This window comes from Lithobates pipiens, unplaced genomic scaffold (assembly GCF_037356315.1).
Source record: "Lithobates pipiens isolate NorthernLeopardFrog02 unplaced genomic scaffold, aLitPip1_a1.2 Scaffold_10, whole genome shotgun sequence".
Classification (NCBI taxonomy): domain Eukaryota; kingdom Metazoa; phylum Chordata; class Amphibia; order Anura; family Ranidae; genus Lithobates; species Lithobates pipiens.
Window position 1 is genome coordinate 191,831,352 of NW_027507686.1, and position 6,268 is coordinate 191,837,619.

Genomic DNA, 6,268 nt, shown 5'->3' on the forward strand with positions numbered 1-6,268 from the left:
GGAAGCAGGATCTGCTGCCCAGGGTTTGAGCCAGAGAGCCCGTCTGGCCATTACCGAGGACAATATAGCCCTGGATGCGGACTTAATAGCATCCACAGATGCCTCTGCCACAAAATCCCCTGCAAGGCTTAGTTCTTGCAGGGCCCTTACTATCTGGTCCTGATCAGCGCCTTGGATACAAGCTTTTCTGTGCTTGCTGACCAACTGGCAATAGCCTTACCCACAGCTGCAAGAACCATTGCTGGCCTGCATACGCCTCCTGCTGCTAAGTAAGCTCTTTTGAGATCAGTATCGATCTTCCTATCCAGGACATCCTTGAATGACACAGCGTCCTCGATAGGGAGCGTAACGTGTCTGGCCACACGCATGAGGGATGCATCCACCACTGGCGGGGACAGGAGAGATTTAATTTTAGCCTCCTTTAGAGGATATAGTTTGGCAAGCCGATTGTTAAGACTTGCTTTCTTCTCGGGTCTCTGCCACTCGTCTCTGATAAGTTCCTCCAACTCATCAATGAAGGGGAAGGCTTTGGGTTCTCTCATCAGGTTCGGGAAATATTTTCTCCTTTTGGGTTGGGCCTCCTGTGGTTCCTCCCAGCTAATGGCCCCCTTCACTGACCTCACAAAAGGCTCTATTAGGGAGAAGTCAAAGCCCGCTGAAGCCTCTAGTTCTTCCTCATCTGAAGGAGAATCATTCTCTCTGGAAGTACTTGGGGGAGCCAGCGAAGCACCCCGTGGAGATAACTCTGTGTCGGGAGCGACACGTGGGGCAGAAGACTCTGTGAGCTCTCTGTGTTCTTGCCCTTTCTCTCTGGTGGCTTCTTCAAAGCACCGGCGGCATGCCAACATATCTGGAAGGGCTATGGCCCCGCATAACCAGCAGGTATTTTCATAAGGATGGGAGTGACGTGCTGGTGAATGGCGCCTCTGGTCAAGGGATCTTCTTCGGCGGGAATGGCTGCGCCTTGAACAAGACCTGGAGCGACTCCTTCTGCAACTCCCTTTCCCTGAGCGACTTCCTCCACCCGAATGGCTCTGCCTATGGCCAGAGCGGCTTCTTCTATGCGAGGAATCTCTGCGAGATGATCTTGCGGACCTGATGGGGCTAACCATTTAGGTAGCGCTAGTGCGTCCTGCTCTCTTTTTCGATCTTCTCTACTTACCAAACTCCTCCCCTCTTACCTATTATGCTGGTGGTGATCTGCTGTAGCAGTGGTCTCCATGGATAGGGAAACAGAGGAAGCCTGAAGACACAGGTAACACAAAAAGGTAAGGAAGATAAAGCCATAACAGAACCAAGAGGGGAATAGAGAGAAGAAAAATACAGGGAAGATACTTACCAAACAGAGAGGCAACACTGGGGTAGAAAAAAACAGAAATGCAGCAGTCATGAAATTCAGCTGGGCACAAAAAACAGGCAAAAAAAGACATCTGCGTTAAAACAGGCATCTTCCCCTTTTAAAATTGGAGCCGGGGTCATGTCCCGCCCGCACATGCTCAGTAGTGCCATGCGGCCGCCGGCGCCATCTTGGAAAAGGGAAAAGACATAGATAGACATACACAGGCTGCCCAAAGTGCACAGTGAGCATGTGCAAAGCGGCAGAGTGACCAGGAAGAGAGCTAAGGAAAAGGAAGTAAAATATGGCAGAAAGGCAACACTGGAGTAAAGGCACCAGACAACCTAAGGTGACAAGAGATACTGAAGGCAGAGAGTATGCTGTCAGGTTGCAGACAGAGTGACACCAGGGAGGAAGAGGAAACCGGAGACCACCGCAGGTACTAAGCCTGTTTAAGGCTTAAAGACCAATCTTTTTATTATATGCCTTCAGCCTATTTAAGGCTTACTTCCAACGGCTATAGAGGCAATGCTCTGTTTGCAGAGAAAAAGTATTCATACCCCTGAGATCACCAGAGTGGGGTTCCTTCCATTTAGCTTCCTTTAGAGGCTGTACCGGTAAGGACTTCCACCCAGGAGAGGCTAGAACCTGGCTGGGGCGAAGCGGTAAGAGGGTGATGATCCGTGCGGTCCCAACAGGTGAGGAAAAATAAGAGAATACCGGGGCGGGGGGCGTATCTTCATCTTATAGCTATGTGGTCCTATCAGGTTGTGGGGGCGGAGTCACAACCCAGAGTGTATGCTGCCATGATGCGACAGGAAAAGGAGAATACTGGGGCTGCAGCTGGGGCTTTCTTTTATAATATTCACTAGTCCCGAGGGAGGAGCCAAGGCGGAGCTTGTCACAGGTATGCTGCCATGGAGGCACCAGGAAAAAAGCGCATCACAACACATGTAAACACCTGTTCCTTTAACTCTTTAGGATGGGAACTCCACTATCATTGGACATATTTCCTGCCATTTCTTGTTGAACATCCAGGACAGGAAGTGAAAAAAATAAATAGATTAGGGTTTTATCCCTTCCCTACTTTATCTAAATCTAAAACAAAAAAAATGCTTTATATACACTTTAAGGCCTTTTTTGCCTAGGTGCTGAGGTCCATTGACCCTGAATGGGCTGCGTGTTTATGTGGCTTGAGACGCCAGGTACTGTGTGCAGGTATCGTTAAAACTTGTTGGAGAGTTCAAAAAAAAGAGGGCAGAGAGCTGAAGTTACACCCAGTGAGGGGAGCTCTGACAGCTGATTGGAGGGAAGGGACACACCCTCCTCCATGCAGCACACAGGAACAGAGCTGAGGTTGTCAATCAGCTGGAGATCCCTCCCCTGTCACCATTTTTTTCTTGGTGTCAGGAAAACTTGCTAGAAGTGATTCACACTGATAACAGAGGAACAATACAGCTAACAGAAATGACACTTAATGCTCTTAACCACTTCAGCCCCGGAAGGATTTACCCCCTTCCTGATCAGAGCACTTTTTGCGATTCGGCACTACATCGCTTTAACTGACAATTGCGCGGTTGTGCGAAGTGGCTCCCGAACAAAATTGGCGTGCTTTTTTTCCCACAAATAGAGCTTTCTTTTGGTGGTATTTGATCACCCCTGCGGTTTTTATTTTTTGCGCTATAAACAAAAAAATAGCGACAATTTTGAAAAAAAATCATTATTTTTTACTTTTTGTTATAATAAATATCCCCAAACATATATAAAAAAAAACTTTTTTATTCCTCAGTTTAGGCTGATATGTATTCTTTTACATATTTTTGGTAAACAAAAATCGCAATAAGCGTTTTTTGATTGGTTTGCACAAAAGTTATAGTGTCCACAAAATAGGGGATAGTTTTATGGCATTTTTATTAATAATTTTTTTTTTTACTAGTAATGGCAGCGATCAGCGATTTTTATCGTGACTGCGACATTATGGCGGACACATCGGACAATTTTGACACATTTTTGGGACCATTGGCATTAATACAGCGATCAATGCTTTAAAATTGCATTGATTATTGTAAAAATGTCATTGGTAGTGAAGGGGTTAACCACTAGGGGGCGAGGAGGGGTTAAGTGTGTCCTAGGGGAGTGTTTCTAACTGACCGGGGGATGGGCTTGTGCGACACCACACTGATCGCTGCTCCCGATGACAGGGAGCAGACGATCGGTGTCCTGTCATTAGGCAGAATGGGGATCCCGCGGGCATGGTCACGGAGCTTGCGGCAGGCGCACGCACCGTGGGAATTTCAAAGTAACATACGGGTACGTTACTTTGCCCAGCCATACCATTCTTCCGAGGTATAACACCATAGAGGCATATGCTTTGTTCATATTTTATATCTGAGATTTAGAACCACCTTAACCATTTTTTTATTAAGCTAAAACAAAACCTAAAAAAAAGTTTGGCTTCACATACATTAGGAACGAGTGTAAACAACAAAACACATTTCTATCCTAACCATAGAAAACCCCTGTTCCTCTTGACTTTGTCCTCCAACAACAGTGCTGCAGGAGAGTGCCGCCTGTTGTGGAGAAAGTAGAATACACCTGCCTACATGCGATTACATGATCGCAGTGATAGCCTGTGATTGGATCAGAGGCGGCTCTCTAATTAGGCAAATTAGGCAGTCGCCTTAGGCTTCGCCCCCATAGGGGCCTCGCGGGCACGGATGCCTAATTTGCCCATACCGCAACCTTATGATTCGCCGGGACTGCCCTGCATTCTCGACCCGGACTCCCGGCGAATCAGATTCTCGCAATGCTCGCGGCTTGTGCATGTGCCTCCTTTCCCGCAAGCTCGTGTGCTCCACTCCACTGTGCATTGCAGCTGAGCAGCATCTCTCCTCAGCTGCCTGACACACACACGGTGCCGAGCGGAGCGAACTGAACCCGCCTCTCCTCCCCCTGTACTGTGATGTTTTCCTGTCCACGGAGGAGGAGGAGGAGGGAATGAGTCACGCAAGTTGCAACTGTACCAAGAGGTGCACTGGTCTGTGTACTCTAAAAATGACCCTTGGGGGGGAGGAGGGCATGAAGAAGAGGGCGAGGGAGGGGGGACCAGCAAGTGGCTGCATTTGATGGGCACAGTGGCTGCATTTGATGGGCACAGTGGCTGCATTTGATGGGCACAGTGGCTGACCATCTCTTGTACCATGTCTGCAGTGGCTGACCATCTCTTGTACCATGTCTGCAGTCTCTGACCATCTCTTGTACCATGTCTGCAGTCTCTGACCATCTCTTGTACCATGTCTGCAGTCTCTGACCATCTCTGGTACCATGTTTGCAGTCTCTGATCATCTGTTGCACCATGTCTGCAGTCTCTGATCATCTCCTGTATCATGTCTGTAATCTCTCATCATCTCCTGTATCATGTCTGTATGACAATGGGGGGCATTTCCCGACAGACCACCAGGACGCACGGCGTATGCGCCGTACGTAATAGCACAACAGCCGATTTTACGATCAGCTGTGCGGCAAGACGGCGCCTGCACACAATAGCTGACGAAAGAAATTTTTCAGTCAGATTGTGCCTCACGCTGCCGAGGAGTGTTCATGTAGGTAAGGGGAGGATTTTAATATGAAGGGTGCAGATGTTTTCAATGATGGCCAGTGCTGCAAAGATGGGGGCGGAATTTTTAACAATGCCTACACAAATCTGCTAAACAAATCTTTATCTGCTATTCTTCCTGGAAGGCCTATTTAGCTAGTTAAACGTTTAAAATTCTGCCCCCATCTTTGCAGCAGTGGCCATGCTTGAAAACATCCGCCCCCTTCGTGTTAGATCAGCACTGGCCATCAATGAAAAAATCCGCCCCCTTCATGTTAAATCAGCACTGGCCATCAATGAAAACTTCCCCCCCTTCATGTTAGATCAGCACTGGCCATCAATGAAAACATCCGCCCCCTTCATGTTAGATCAGCTCTGGCCATCAATGAAAACATCCGCCCCCTTCATGTTAGATCAGCACTGGCCTTCAATGAAAACATCCCCCCTTCATGTTAGATCAGCACTGGCCTTCAATGAAAACATCCCCCCTTCATGTTAGATCAGCACTGGCCTTCAATTAAAACATCCGGTTTTCATTGACAAAACCAGTCACCCAGGATGAGACGAGAGAGCAGCACTGACTGGTTTTTATTATAGGAAGCTCCTGAACAGGGAAAGTGCAGACGTTGTTGCATGCTGGATTACTTCACAGATCTGGAAGAAATTCACAAAGGATAACAACATTCAAATAACACACCATTTGTATTTAGACACAATTGCAGCTTTTGATATATTGCATTTGAACATGGTGTATATTGGCTTTGCTCTAATACTTTATCTTTGTTTTCTTTTTTTAGATGAAAGTTGGACTGGGGACAAACTTTATCAGCATGCTGGCGTTTCATGTTTTGGACTTTATTCTTGGGGAATACCCATGTTTGCTCTAGACACCTTCCCAGACTGGACATCACAAAATGTATACAATGTACAGTAGCTTCTCCATAAATAAAAATGTTTGTATCAATCTTTTCTGACTGGAATAATGTGAAATTTTTTAGTTTTTTTGCACTAAATTGTCCGAGTTTCAAAATGTTCTTTAGACAAGTGTGTCTAGAAGTTTCCACCCTGAGTGGTCATTGTTGGCCAAACACCAGGAGCTGGAGACTTGTAACATCATTGAGATATGAGGCTCGTGATGTCACTTTTGTATCTGGAAATCCCCACTGAAGTCCTATTCAGCCAGTTATGAGGCTCAGCTTACAAAACTTTAATATCAGTGCCAGCAATGGCACCGTCCGAATCAGTGCTATACCGGCTTTGCGGCACCGCACCAGTTCCCAATAGTAGTTTCTGTACTACTTTTGGTGACTTTGGGTGTGATTGCAATAGACATCTGT

General features: G+C 46.9%; 1 long non-coding RNA gene across 1 annotated transcript; it reads left to right on the forward strand.

Moving 5' to 3' along the window:
• Positions 1-1,471: 1,471 nt before the first annotated feature.
• LOC143942294 (uncharacterized) lies at positions 1,472-5,897 on the forward strand. The gene is made up of 2 exons (XR_013264747.1): positions 1,472-1,775; positions 5,729-5,897. It is a non-coding gene; the product is annotated as an uncharacterized LOC143942294 (long non-coding RNA).
• The last annotated feature ends 371 nt before the right edge of the window (positions 5,898-6,268 follow it).